Raw genomic sequence first — 15918 nt, 5'->3', positions numbered from 1 at the left:
TGTCTGAGAAGTTGCTGAGAGACTGGCGCTTTGTTTGATCAAAATTTTTTCTAAACCTGTGAGGCACATCGAAGTGGACACGGTTCGAAAAATTAAGCTGGTTTTCGGTGAAAATTTTAATGGCTGATGAGAGATTTTGGGGTGATACTGTCGCTTTAAGGACTTCCCACAGAGCGGAATGTCGCGCAGCGGTCCCAGGCGCCGTCGTCAGCCTGTTTCAAGCTGAAAACCTCCACATTTCAGGCTTTATTGATCCAGGACGTCGTGAGAGAACAGAGAAGTTTCAGAAGAAGTCGGTTTCAGCATTTTATCCGGATATTCCACTGTTAAAGGAGATTTTTTAATGAAAGACGTGCGGACGGGTCCACGCGTCGGGACGCAGCCGGCGCGGTGCGGCGCCACAGGAAAAACACCTCCGTGTTGATAACCATTTGTAAAATCCAGGCGGCTTTTGATGGCTTTCAGTGGAGTGAGTATATGAAGTTGAGTATATAGAAATTGTTTAACAGCTGGACATGTTCCAACTTGTCCTTAAGGCTTCCAACAGAGGTGTTTTTCCTGTGGCGGAGCTTCGCAGCGGCTGCGAGCCGATGCTGCAATCCGCCCGCACGTCTTTCATTAAAAAAATCTCCTTTAACAGTCGAATATCCGGATAAAATGCTGAAACCGACTTCTTCTGAAACTTCTCTGTTCTCTCACGACGTCCTGGATCAATAGAGCCTGAAATGTGGAGGTTTCCAGCTTGAAACAGGTTGACGACGGCGCCTGGGACTGCTGCGCGACGTCCTGCTCTGTGGGAAGTCCTTAAAGCGACAGTATCACCTCAAAATCTCTCATCAGCCTTTAAAATTTTCACAGAAAACCAGCTTAATTTTTCGAACCGTGTCCACTTCGATGTGCCTCACGGGTTTAGAAAAAATTTTGATCAAACAAAGTGCCAGTCTCTCAGCAACTTCTCAGACAAAGGAATTCCGACGAGGGGCTGGATGACTCCTCCCACAAGGAGTGCTCACAGGCGAATGACGTCACCGACAGGCGTGGAAAAACTCACGCATGCGCACAAGGATTCAAGCATGTCTGACGTAAAAACATATGAATGAAATCCATATAGTTTTTGAAAAAAATAAAAAGGACCTATACTTTATTGACAGACCTTGTATATATGTTTTTGTTGTGTTTTATAAGTGTAAAAGGTTTACAATCAAAAGTAAAGAAGGAAAAATAAAGCGAAAAATAATTTTCCACACACATTTATTCAAAACGCACAACAAACTATAATAAACAACTGTTTTGACACTTTATAAAGGTAATCTGAGGTCTTGTGTGAAAGTCTGTACAACAAAAAGGTTCAAACAATATACACAAATGCACATTTTGAACAATATATACAAAATGGTATGTGTTTTGTTGTCCATTGATATGGTAAATAGTGCTTTATGCAGAGAAAGCAACAGTTATCCAGTAACATTCACATGCAAACTAGTGGAGCAATCCTGATAGTTAAACACTCTGTGTTTGAGCACGTGAGACTGTCATCAAAGGCTTTCCGTGTGCTCCTGCTTTCACTGATTGCTGTGCATAATGTCGCAGGGCACACCGAGGATGTACTAATAGTATGTACTCATTGGAGCTATTCAAATGGGCCATCTAGTAACATATCACTCCTGAAAACGATCTTTGGCTTTTCATGTGAGGTAAATCTGCCCTACGATTGGATTTTGGAAAACCATGTGAGGGTGAACCAATCCCGATTGGACACTCACATTGCGCACGTCATCACACAGCTTGTATGAGGAGTACAAAGATGGCCGATGGCTGGCTCGAAAGTCCGCGGAGTTAACTTTTCAGCAAAAAAAAAAAGTTTCTATCTCATATCATTCAAAAGTTATTTATAATTTAGTAAAGCTTGGTCTTAGCCATCGTATACGACAGCGTCAACCCCAGAGGGTTAATATGGCCAGCCTAAGGCACACCTGTGCAATAATCATGCTGTCTAATAAGCATCTTGATATGCCACACCTGTGAGGTGGGATGGTGGGATTTTGTGAACAATATTTGAGAAAAATAGGTCTTTGTGTGTACAGAAAATGTTTTAGATCTTTGAGTTCAGCTCATGAAAAATGGGAGCAAAAAAGCATTATGTTTATATTTTGTTAGGTGTGTGTGTGTGTGTGTGTATTTGTATTGAGCCGTTTGGTAAGGGACATTCGGTTCGGTACAGGCCTGCGTCACGGGTGAGTTCGCGTTACGTGTTTACATTCAGTGTTGCCAACTTAGCGACTTTCTTGGTAAATCTGGCGACTTTCCAAACCCTCTTGATGACTTATTTTCTGAAAAGAGACTTGCGACAAATCTAACTACTTTTCTGGCGTTACCGGAGACTTCTCTGATGTTTGGCTACTGAAAGTGAAAGTCTTTGTTGTCACTGAGTGGCCGTGGGTCTCCCACTCCTTCGCTGGCCTGTTGCCGTTGTTTTTGTCCTAATTAAAGTCACAGCTTGATGAAAATTTCTCCACATTAAGCACTCTAATTCCTTATTGTGAAATTGCGTTTTTAAAGGACTCACTCTTTGCTCTGGGGGTGTTCCTCAGCCAACAGCAAGCAGAAAAAAAAAATCACTTTAAGAGCTGAAAGTCTTTTCTGTCATTATTTTATTAGTCATAATGGTCCCAATGTTCACCACGGCTATCCACCATGTCTTCAGTATTCTGCTCACAACGAAAATAAACCCCAATAATAATCCCAGGGCAGAGTATTGTTCAAAGTGTGCTACATGTCTCAGTGATGTCTTTTTCAGGCAATAAAAATGTTTCTGGATGTTTTGTTTATTGATTCTGTGGGGGAAAAAAGTGTCATTTCTGCCTGGAGGTGTGAACGTCAAACTTTAGTTCTGGTACCACAAACTGTGTTTTAATTTTGGAAATTTTACTTCAGTCATTCATCAGCTTCTGTGCAGAATTTAAACATTTTTCCCGCTTTCTTTTTCTTTCTTTTTTCTAACAGGGTTCAAGACAAACACTCAGTGGCATGTCTGACCTGCATACCAAAGTTCCTCCCAGAAATAACTGTTGGGGCTCACGAATTTGATGAGAAATACTTTTCCTACAAATCGGTAAGTTTACATGAGACTGTATTTTAATTTATCCAAGAAAGCTGAGCTTCATCAGTTCTAGTCAGACTAGTGAGATGCAAGTATTTATCCACTGTAATGAGAGTTGGTGATGTAATGAGAGTTGTAAAGTTGTTTGTCAATAGATGCACAAACAAACTGGATCAAAAACACCATCTCTACTTTGGAACTAAATAATTAAAACAATTATTCGGTTATCAAAATGATTTTTAAAAAAAAATCTTTTTTTTTCTGTTATTTAATCAATTCATCAGGTAATTGGTCACTGAGTGAAAGTTTTCTGGAAATTCCCGAAAATCTGGGTATTTACTTGTGGGTGAACTTTTCAACGTTATTTTGATAGCATACGTTAGAATCCTTTAATATTCCACTGCCAAACATTTGTAGGCAGTATTGCACCGTGTTGATTGCAAACTGCCAATAAACTCGAAAGAAGCAGCAGCAGAAGAAGGATTATTTTTTGTTTTTCCTGGTGCGTCGGATTTAGTCTGTGGTCTGTATTTATAAAGTTGTTTTAAAACGTCTCTGATGAGACGTTACAGTGGATATTAAGTATTACATTTCACTTCATGATCCGAGACTGAGGATTAATTTAATGTGGTGCCGCTCGATCACACAGCAGCGAATGAGAGGCGCTGTTAAAGATGTTACCATGAACTCCGCGTCGTGTTGAAACTACAAAGAAATGGATGAAATGTTCTGCTGCAAGGAGATGATTTAAAGTTCATCATGAATAAATTCAAATGGAGCTCATTCGACCAAAACAATGACCTGATTTTTTTAATTGTCATTTTAAGTATTTTGGATTTAATCGTGGTTTCAGATCAGAGTAAAATCAAAGCATCAGGTCTTATTGATTTTGGTGTGAGTGACCACTGTTTGATATACTGCACTCACAAATGTCATAAGAATCCAATCAACAAACCTAATAATGTTACCCTAAGATCCTGTAAAAATCACTCCAAAGATATCAATACTAGAAAAATTTACCTGACCGAACAAAAAATTATTTATTTATTTTTGGTGGGTAAATAGACCTACAAATGCACCAGAATACATCTAAGATTTCAAATTTGTCTGGAGGAGAACCCCCAATTTTTATTTTAGTTTATTTTAAGACACTATCAGTTTTTCTAAAAGCACAAATTGCTATGGAGGCTATGTCAGCAGTCATTGCGCATGAGGGTACTACACCCTGAACAGGACTCAGGGTATATGTAGCAAGCTACATATAGACAAACACACACCCATGGATAATTTTAAAGTTATCAGTTCACCTAACCTGCATGTCTTTGGATGTGGGAGGAAGGAGGAAACCCCTGCAAACATGGGTAGAACATACAAACTCCACACAGAAAGGCCACAGTTGGGAAGTGATCCCATGACCTTCTTGCTGTGAGGCAACATTGCTAACTGAAATGGTAAATGGACTGCATTTATATAGCGCGTTTCCACCTATATCAGGAGCTCAAAGCACTTTACAGTAATGGCTCACATTCACCCATTCATTCACATTCGATGTCAGGGTGCTGCCTGCAAGGCGCTCACTACACACCAGGAACAACTTGGCGATTAAGGACCTCGCCCAAATGCCCTTAGTGATGTTCCTGCCAGATGGGGGGTTTGAACTGAGGATCCTGTGGTCTCACGTCCACTGCTTAACCACGAGACCAGCACCTCCCCACGCCCCATTAACCACAACGCCACCGTGCGGCCCCAAAGCTATTTAACAGAACAAAATGCTTTCAGAAATTAAAATTATAGAACCAAAATGGATGCTGGACACTTATCTGCAAGCTTTGATTAATTTACAGTAAGTGATCCAAACCTGATCTGCTGTGGCAACTCCAATGAAAAGGAAGAAGCTGAAAGAACTGACTTTACAGTCTTCTTCAGACGAGTCAGAGGATAAATGCGTGAACATTTCCAAGTTACTGAAAATATCTTGGACTTCATTCACATCAGTCATTAAGAAATACAAACGGCATGTGGTACTGTACAGTAACCTCTCAGGAGTAGAGAGTTCTCAAAAACTGTGACTGTGCATAAAGGAGACCAGTGAGGGAAGCCCTCAAGGCGTACATGACAACTCTGAAATATGTGTCTGTGAGAGGTGCCAGACTCGTCTGCAGTGGATTTAGATTTTACCATCTAGCACACAGACTTTATTTGTGTCTCTGTCTTTACCACCCTGATCATTGTAATCTTTTTTCGTTGTAGCTCCCTGGCAAGAAGTATGCGGAAGGATATAACGCCGATATCGGAGACAAAAACATCTGGCTGAAGTGATGGACATCTCCACACCTTGATTCATCCTGTCATCCTCTGTTCTACATCCTAAATATGTATTAAAATTAGTGGTTTAAAGATCAAACATACCTTCACCTGTCTATCATTCTGGTTATTTTCAACTTGATGCTCAAGAGGTAGAAACCTTTACTTTCAGCCATGTTGCAGAAAAAATCAGCTGGTGGCACCAATGTTTTGTTTGTTTGTGTGTGTGTGTGTGTGTGTGCGTGCGCGTGTGTGCGTGTGTGTGTTCTCATCTGAGGTACCTGAGTTCTGCACAGCCAGCTCACCTTTCAGCTCTGCGAAGGCTTCAGAGGAGCACCAGTGTGCACAGTCTTTACTGTGCACAGTGCACGCTAAATTGTTCTGAGACCCAGAGGTGGAGGAAAGACTGCAAGAAACCATTATTAAGTGAGGAAGCCATCAGGAGATTTAAGACATTAAGTGTGGACAAGTCAACTTATGTACTACTTATTAAAAAAAAAAAAAATGAATTCAGGAACAATCACAGGTCCCCAAAGGCAGCACCTGTTGAACATGCTTTTCTCTTGAAAGCCTGAGGAAAATGGGACCTTTAAGACATTGTTCAGAAGAACAGCGTAGTTTGATTAAAAAGTTGATTTGAGAGGGGAAAACGTATATGCAGGTGCAAAAAATGATTCGCTCTTCATCTACAATGATCTCCAATGCTTTAAAATGGACAAAAAACCAGAGACGCGTGGAGAAAACGGAAAACAACCATCAAAATGGATAGAAGAATAACCAGAATGGCAAAGGCTCACCCATTGATCAGCTCCAGGATGATCAAAGACAGTCTGGAGTTACCTGTAAGTGCTGTGACAGAAGACGCCTGTGTGAAGCTAATTTATTTGCAAGAATCCCGCACAAAGTCCCTCTGTTAAATGGAAGGCGTGCAGAAGAGGTTACAATTTGCCAAAGAACACATCAACTGGCCTAAAGCATAGTGAAGCATGGTGGTGCAAGCATCATGATATGGGCATGTTTCTCCTACTATGGTGTTGGGCCGATATATCGCATACTAGGTATCAGTTTGGATATGTCAAAATACTTGAAGAGGTCATGTTGCCTTATGCTGAAGAGGACATCCCCTTGAAATGGGTGTTTCAACAACACAGTGACCCCAAGCACACTAGCAAACGAGCAAAATCTTGGTTCCAAACCAACAAAATGAATGCCTCGCAGATGTGAAGAAATCATGAAAAACTGGTTATACAACTAAATACTAGTTTAGTGATTCACAGGATTGCTAAAAAAGCAGTTTGAACATAATAGTTTTGAGTTTGTAGCGTCAACAGAAGATGTTACTATTATTGTGAACACCCCCTTTTCTACTTTTTTTTACTAATAGCCCAATTTCATAGCCTTAAGAGTGTGCATATCATGAATGCTTGGTCTTGTTGGATTTGTGAGAATCTACTGAATCTACTGGTACCTTGTTTCCCATGTAACAATAAGAAATATACTAAAAACCTGGATTACTCTTTTTAGTCACACAGCACTACTGTAGCGGGATGAAAGTCCCGGGTCCTAATTGAAAAGACGTTCCCGCTAGCTTGGCTAACGGGGAGTTCCCCTTTGGCTGACCTGGTAGAGGAACGGTCTTTTGGTGCGAGCCGCGTGGGTTCGATCCCCCACCGTCGTCCCAGCCACAAAGGTCCTGCTGCTTCACTAACATGCACCTGTGACTTTGGGACGAAGTCAAAAATGGTGGGCAGATGTGTAGCGGGATGAAAGTCCTGGGTCCTAATTGAAAAGACGTTCCCGCTAGCTTGGCTAACGGGGAGTTCCCTTTGGCTGACCTGGTAGAGGAACGGTCTTTTGGTGCGAGCCGTGTGGGTTCGATCCCCCACCGTCGTCCCAGCCACAAAGGTCCTGCTGCTTCACTAACATGCACCTGTGACTTCGGGACGAATTCAAAAATGGTGGGGAGATGTGTAGCAGGATGAAAGTCCCAGGTCCCAATTAAAAAGACGTTCCCGCTAGCTTGGCTAACGGGGAGTTCCCCTTTGGCTGACCTGGTAGAGGAACGGTCTTTTGGTGTGAGCCGCGTGGGTTCGATCCCCCACTGTCGTCCCAGCCACGAAGGTCCTGCTGCTTCACTACTATTATTCTGGACACTACTGTATCATTGACAAATAGTTTACCACAAGTTGATACACCATTGCTGAGCCTTAAATAAAAAAAAGGAAGATCACATTACAGCTCGACAAAGAACACTCAAAAAAATGTCTGCGAACTGTGTATCCAGACAGTATTCACAGCCCTTCACTTTTTCACACATTTTCTTACAGCCTTGTGAAATGGACTAAAATGGATGAAATTCATTTTTCCCTCAAACGTTTACATGCAGTACTCCATAATTACAGTGTGAAAATTTTTTTTTTTTAGATTTATGCAAATTTATTAAAAATAATAATAAAAAAAAACACTAAGAAATGTACATAAGTTCACAGCCTTTGGCATGACTCTCAGGTCCATCCCGTTTCCACTGATCATCCTTGAGATGTTTCTACAGTTTAATTGGAGTCCACCTGGGGGGTAAATTCAGTTGATTGAACATGATTTGGAAAGACACACACCTGTTTCCATATAAGGTCCCACAGTTGACTGTGTAATGTCAGAGCACAAACCAAACATGAAGTCATGGTGTGGTATGAGTCAATGAAACAGCTGCTGTAGGATTTTTGTGCTAAAATTGATTTTCTTGCTGTTTTGGATCCAATCGGGACCAGACTGTCCGAAAATGATGGGGTTCAGATTTTCAGACTGCTGACTTCTTCAAGGAGGGAAAATGTTAGTACAGTAGAAATTTTGAAATAGAGTCAAACTGTGTTTTAATGTACACTGATGTGTTTGTGTCTTCATAAGGATCGGGAAAAGTAGATATTTGGCTAGATTCCAAACTAGTTAAAGTGGTACAGCCCCATAATGGTTCAAGGTCATCCTGGCGTAAAATTTACTTGATGCTCAGATTTTGTTGAAACTGGTGACAAGTTGTTCATACAACCCCTGGCAAAAATGATGGAATCACCGGCCTCAGAGGATGTTCATTCTATTGTTTAATTTTGTAGAAAAAAAAGCAGATCACAGACATGACCCAAAACTAAAGTAATTTCAAATGGCAACTTTCTGGCTTTAAGAAACACTATAAGAAATCAAGAAAAAAAGATTGTGGCAGTCAGTAACGGTTACTTTTTTAGACCAAGCAGAGGAAAAAAAATATGGACTCACTCAATTCTGAGGAATAAATTATGGAATCACCCTGTAAATTTTCATCCCCAAAACTAACACCTGCATCAAATCACATCTGCTGATTGACATTGACCCTATGTCATGACATTGACCCTATGTGTCTTTTGCAAGGAATATTGTCACAGTTTTTTGCTCTATGGCAAGATGCATCATCATCTTGAAAAATGATTTCATCATCCCCAAACATCAGAAAAGTGTCCAAAATATCAACGTAGACTTGTGCATTTATTGATGTAATGACAGCCATCTCCCCAGTGCCTTTACCTGACATGCAGCCCCATATAATCAATGACTGTGGAAATTTACATGTTCTCTTCAGGCAGTCATCTTTATAAATCTCATTGGAACGGCACCAAACAAAAGTTCCAGCATCATCACCTTGCCCAATGCAGATTCGAGATTCATCACTGAATATGACTTTCATCCAGTCATCCACAGTCCACGATTGCTTTTCCTTAGCCCATTGTAACCTTGTTTTTTTTCTGTTTAGGTGTTAATGATGGCTTTCGTTTAGCTTTTCTGTATGTAAATCCCATTTCCTTTAGGCAGTTTCTTACAGTTCGGTCACAGACGTTGACTCCAGTTTCCTCCCATTCGTTCCTCATTTGTTTTGTTGTGCATTTTCATATTTTGAGACATATTGCTTTAAGTTTTCTGTCTTGACGCTTTGATGTCTTCCTTGGTCTACCAGTATGTTTGCCTTTAACAACCTTCCCATGTTGTTTGTATTTGGTCCAGAGTTTAGACACAGCTGACTGTGAACAACCAACATCTTTTGCAACATTGCGTGATGATTTACCCTCTTTTAAGAGTTTGATAATCCTCTCCTTTGTTTCAATTGACATCTCTCGCGTTGGAGCCATGATTCATGTCAGTCCACTTGGTGCAACAGCTCTCCAAGGTGTGATCACTCCTTTTTAGATGCAGACTAACGAGCAGATGTGATTTGATGCAGGTGTTAGTTTTGGGGATGAAAATTTACAGGGTGATTCCATAATTTATTCCTCAGAATTGAGTGAGTCCATATTTTTTCCTCTGCTTGGTCTAAAAAAGTAACCGTTACTGACTGCAACAAACTTTTTTTCTTGATTTCTTATAGTGTTTCTTAAAGCCAGAAAGTTGCCATTTGAAATGACTTTAGTTTTGTGTCATGTCTGTGATCTGCTTTTTTTGTACAAAATTAAACAACTGAACGAACATCCTCCGACGCCGGTGATTCCATAATTTTTGCCAGGGGTTGTATTGCTTCATAGGATCCAAAAATATACTATTTTACAGTGTGTGGCATTTGGCTGGAAAATTAAATGGCAAAATGTATCAAGGGTAGGGTGCCACTCAAAAATAAAGTTTCTAATTTTTAATGTCCCACTTCCCAGATTTGTTAATAATGTGAAAAGAAAAAGCTGACAAAAATTTGGATGTATTATAATATGAGCGAAGCGACGCGCAGCGATGGGAAGCTCACTCATGGTACAGGGCGTCCTAAACAGGAAGTGCCAGTTTTCAAATCCACAGTAAAACAGGAAATGTTCAAATGTCAAACACTTCCTGGCATGGGTGGAGCTAGAGCGGAGGCCGGGGTTTCACTGGACTCCCCTGAAATCTGATTGGACACAGATGATTGACATGTCAAGGCACCACATGACTGGTTGAAAGACCTGCATTTTCAAATCAGTGTCGCATTGACTGCTAGGTTCCTTCCTGTCTAGTAGTTTGTGCTGTGTACCACAAAAAGTTCTTATCCACCTTAGTAGAAGAAGAAAAATGTTTGCTCCAGATTTGAACTGAACACGTCATTTGAACTGTTCGCCCTATTGACGTTTCAGATCCCGCAAAACCCCGGAGACGTCGCTGCGCTGCGAGATCTCAGTAACATTGAGAACTGCATTGAGACACTCTGATTGGGCTTCACTTTAACCGCTGCATACGGACACCATTAACATTGCAACATAAAATTATTTTTATATTGTGCCTAAAACTGTCATTAATATATTCTCTGGGTTTATAGATGTTGTTATTGCATTTGTTTTATGTCAACATGCGAGAATCACAGGCTGTCTCTCTGTTATTTTCAGTGGGAGCTGCTGTGAGCTACAATCGCTTCCTGATCATGTCGTTCTGGGGGAAAGTGAAGTTTGCTCTTTAACGTCTTGATTATTGTTCTTTACAACACTGTTTGTCCTCTTTGTTCCAGACTGATATATAATATGTCTGAAATTCGGTTTGCGTTTATTAAATTCCACACAGATTAAATGTAGCAGACACGGATTTTGTTATAATTGTTTTAGCAAGTTTTCAGGGTATCATGCATGCAGTCTCTTATTAACATGACGAAAAGCATAAAAAAATTACATTTTTGTAGTATAATAGTCATTTACAATTGTCATCATGTGAATTCTCTATATGTTGTTTGACTGCAGCGACTCTCTGGTGCGCAAGGAATTATGGGATACGTCAATAGGGCGAATGGACTTCTAATCACACCAAACTTATATTGGTGAGTAAACGACAGTATTGAGGTCCAGAAATGAGGTCCAGGTTGTTAAAAGCAGCATTTCTCCTTTAGGCCAGACATTTTTTATTATTTGGTTTATGGACATTTCCAATCAAAATTTTGTGTCGGGATTCAGAATAAAAATAAATTTAAATTTCTCCTGTGTTTGTACACAGGTAGTTTGCAAATTCAAAATTCCTCAAAATAGGAGAAAAGTGTCTTCAACAACAACAGAGGTCAAAGCTGCAGAAGAGATCTTAATCTGGTCCCGAGAATCCAGCATAACATCACCTGCTTAAAAGGCTCTTTAAACAGCAACTATTTATTTTTTTTTTAAAAAGCTGTTTCATTTTATATTTTAACAATAAATGAGTGGATCATTAAAAATGTCCATGAAATCAAAGTCAAAAGACATTTGCACAGGTAGAAGCTCTCCCCTTATTGTGCATAATTTTAAAAAACATTCACAATCACTAGTCAAATTCATATTTTAGAAATTATTCTGTCCTGATCACAACATTAAAGGCAATCACAAATTTTGATGAACTTACAAGTTGAAATGACTCAATTAAAAAAAAATTCATCATGAAGTTTATGTAACAGAAATCCTACTTTACAATCACACTGCAGTCATTCTTAAATGATCTCCTGTTGCATTTATAATAAACATTTGTATTTATTTACAGTGTCTGTTTTTCTGGTTGAAATGAGATATGAATAATCTACCAGACTTAAAAAAAAAAAAATTACAAATTTCCATGTTATTTTATTTGTCTAAAAATAAATCTCCAAGGTTACAGGTGGTTTTAATTTGCATTTATAATAAACATTTGTATTTATTTACAGTGTCTGTTTTTCTGGTTGAAATGAGATATGAATAATCTACCAAACTTAAAAAAATGTACAAATTTCCATGTTATTTGTCTAAAAATAAATCTCCAAGGTTACACGTGGTTTTATCTAAAGAGCCTTTTATTTATTTAGCTATTTTAATTACAAGTGTTCTAAACCTTTTTTTAACAGCAATCAGAAATTTTGAGGTAAACAAAAAAACATTTGCAAGGATTTTTCTTCAGAAAACTGCTGTATAAATGGGCAATCCTGTGACACATTTCTGTTTTGTACCGATCAGTGGTTTCTGTACCGATCTGTTTTGTACAGATCAGTGGTTTCTGCCACTTGTTTTCCGTGTTTTGGCCCGATGCGTCATTCCTATTGGATAGGTTTTGAGTGATTAATATCTCTTTGAGCAGATGGAATCAGTTACTCAGTGAAATCGCCTGGTGGAATCAGTGCCTACAAAGAAAACCAGCACCCTTTCTGCAACAAGTTGCCTACCCCTGTTAAGGCTTGAGTGTCTATATTTTTTCTATTTGTCAAAACAAAAATTGGTCTTTCGTCGTCGTCTTTGGAAGCCGGGTCAAATCAAAAACTCAATACAAAAATAGCTGACTTTGTGAGCAAAATGTTCACGAGAGGAATTTGGAGTTTAAGAAGAAGGAAAGGTTTTAATTTGACAAATCGCCAAAGGAAGTTAAATGCGCCTGCGAGTTTAATTTTTGCAAAAGTTGAAAAGTTATTTGTAGAAATAAAGGAAAAAGTAATTTCTTGTTGGCGTGCACAAAACAAATAGATTTAAGCAACACGTGGTTGCAGACAAAGGGTTATAAAATCTGGATGGCTGAGGCAGCGTCAAGACCCAAGAAAAGATATAAGGAGAAAAAAAAGAGGATGGCACGTAAGAGAGAAGAGTGCAAGAGGGAAGAGCTTCCCCGGGGGCGCCTGCTTTTTAAAGGGTTAAAAGTCCTGTATTGCAAAACTCTAGTAAACAAGGTCCTTAGAAATATCACACACACAATTATATATGAAAAAGCACATTAGATAAACGTTATACCCAGGAACAAAACAAAAATAAAAATTTGTTACATAGTGTAATTTACAATATAATACACTGTCATATTTTAATATAACCCAGAGTCATATAAAGGAGTAGTTATCTGTTCCAGTCAAGATGGAGGTTAAAATGCTGTTGTCTCAATATAAAGTGCAGGCCTATGTGCAGGAAAGTACTGAGGTAGAATTCAGTTGCAGGTGTGTACAGGTACAGTCAGTTTTATTATAAGATGCCGAATTAAAGTGCTTTGTCGTGATAGTAAAGTGCTTGATACAGCTGCAGTATCTCTTTAAAGTGCTGGTGTGCATAAGCTTACCTATGTGTTGTGTGCATGTATACGCAACAAAAATATAAACGCAACACTTTTGGTTTTGCTCCCATTTTGTATGAGATGAACTCAAAGATCTAAAACTTTTTCCACATACACAATATCACCATTTCCCTCAAATATTGTTCACAAACCAGTCTAAATCTGTGATAGTGAGCACTTCTCCTTTGCTGAGATAATCCATCCCACCTCACAGGTGTGCCATATCAAGATGCTGATCAGACACCATGATTAGTGCACAGGTGTGCCTTAGACTGCCCACAATAAAAGGCCACTCTGAAAGGTGCAGTTTTGTTTTATTGGGGGAGATACCAGTCAGTATCTGGTGTGATGACCATTTGCCTCATGCAGTGCAACACATCTCCTTCGCATCATCCGTGAAGAGAACACCTCTCCAATGTGCCAAACGCCAGCGAATGTGAGCATTTGACCACTCAAGTTGGTTACGACGACCAACTGGAGTCAGGTTGAGACCCTGATGAGGACGACGAGCATGCAGATGAGCTTCCCTGAGACGGTTTCTGACAGTTTGTGCATAAATTCTTTGGTTATGCAAACCGATTGTTTCAGCAGCTGTCCGAGTGGCTGGTCTCAGACGATCTTGGAGGTGAACATGCTGGATGTGGAGGTACTGGGCTGGTGTAGTTACACGTGGTCTGCGGTTGTGAGGCTGGGTGGATGTACTGCCAAATTCTCTGAAAAGCCTGTGGAGACAGCTTATGGTAGAGAAATGAACATTCAATACACGAGCAACAGCTCTGGTTGACATGCCTGCTGTCAGCATGCCAACTGCACTCTCCCTCAAATCTTGCGACATCTGTGGCATTGTGCTGTGTGATAAAACTGCACCTTTCAGAGTGGCCTTTTATTGTGGGCAGTCTAAGGCACACCTGTGCACGAATCATGGTGTCTAATCAGCATCTTGGTATGGCACACCTGTGAGGTGGGATGGATTATCTCAGCAAAGGAGAAGTGCTCACTATCACAGATTTAGACTGGTTTGTGAACAATATTTGAGGGAAATGGTGATATTGTGTATGTGGAAAAAGTTTTAGATCTTTGAGTTCATCTCATACAAAATGGGAGCAAAACCAAAAGTGTTGCATTTATATTTTTGTTGAGTGTATATGAAAGTATATTGCTTTCGCATGTCTTTAACTAGTAATGATTACAGGTTTGGTTATCTTTCAGCCATGTTTTAAGCTGTGTCTTGAATAAAGCAAATGTGGGGCTGAACCTGATTGTCGTTGGCAGAGTATTCCATGTGCTACTGCCTCTAATAGAGAGTACATTTTGACCAAAGGCAGTTTTTCAAAATTTGATCTCGCAATCACCCCTAGCGGAGGATCTGGTGTTAATTTCATTGTTACTTTTCCTGTTAATATAGTTCCTCAGAGGGAGTGGGGCCAAATTGTGTAGGGACCTGTACACAGCACAACACATTTTAAATAGCATGAAATTCTCAAAATTTAAAAGTTTATATTTTACTAAGATTGGACAGTGATGAGAAATCTGTGTTTTGTTTTGTTTTTTGTCCAATATTTTTTATGGCTTTTTTGTACAATTGTTCAACTGGTTTCAGTACAGTTGTTCCTGCAAAGGACCATGTTGTAATGCAATACTCTATATGTGACAAGATCATGCAGTGTAAGTAAGATTTGTCCGCATCTATTATAATAAACGGTCTTATCTGTTTAAAATTAGATAGATTGAACTTTACAGTGTTATTTACATTTTTTATATGTTTTTTGAATGTAAGATTTGGGTCTAATATCACTCAGAGATATTTGAATTGGTTCACAAGCACAGTTCTTCCCCTTCCAAGAAAACATGGGATCTGGCTAGCTTAATTGGTCTTTTGGTGAACATCATACAGTTTTTTGGTGTTCAGCAGAAGACAGTTTTTATGTAGTCATTTGTGTATTCTACATAGTGCATTTGTGAGGTCTACAGATACGAGGTCTGTTAGAAAAGTATCCAACCTTTTTTTTTTTTTTTTTTCAAAAACCATATGGATTTGAATCACGTGTGATTGCATCAGCCAAGCTTGAACCTTCATGCGCATGCGTGAGTTTTTTCACGCCTATTGGTTGCGTCATTTGCCTGTGAGCAGGCTTTGTGTGAGCAGTGGTCCACCCCTCTCGTCGGATTTTTATTGCGAATCAATGTCTGAACGATTTGGAGCTTTGTTGCATCAATTTTTTCCAGAAACTGTGAGAGACCTCCAGGTGGACACCATTTGGAAAATTCAGATGGCTTTCAGGGATGATTTAATGGGGATTACACAGATTAAGGAGTGCTCCAGCCAGTTTAAAGACCGCCCACAGCTGCTGAGAGCACGCCGCGCTCCGAGCGCCGATCGACAGGCTCAAACCCCGCTGAATCAACCAGATCATTTCCAACGTGAAGGCTTTGTTGATCCGGGACGTCGTCTGACTTCCACAAAAAGGCAGAAGGCGTGGACATCAGCACTTTTTCGGCACATTCCACTGTTACAGGAGTTTTTTTCA

The 15918-nt window shown here is 39.7% G+C and overlaps 1 long non-coding RNA gene across 1 annotated transcript; it reads left to right on the top strand.

The window, feature by feature from the left end:
* Positions 1 to 2983: 2983 nt before the first annotated feature.
* Positions 2984 to 5520, top strand: LOC117524633. The gene is made up of 2 exons (XR_004564813.1): positions 2984 to 3112; positions 5351 to 5520. It is a non-coding gene; the product is annotated as an uncharacterized LOC117524633 (long non-coding RNA).
* The last annotated feature ends 10398 nt before the right edge of the window (positions 5521 to 15918 follow it).

The sequence above is a fragment of the Thalassophryne amazonica genome, chromosome 14, assembly GCF_902500255.1.
Source record: "Thalassophryne amazonica chromosome 14, fThaAma1.1, whole genome shotgun sequence".
Classification (NCBI taxonomy): Eukaryota; Metazoa; Chordata; class Actinopteri; order Batrachoidiformes; family Batrachoididae; genus Thalassophryne; species Thalassophryne amazonica.
This window is presented reverse-complemented; position numbering and strand designations above follow the sequence as displayed.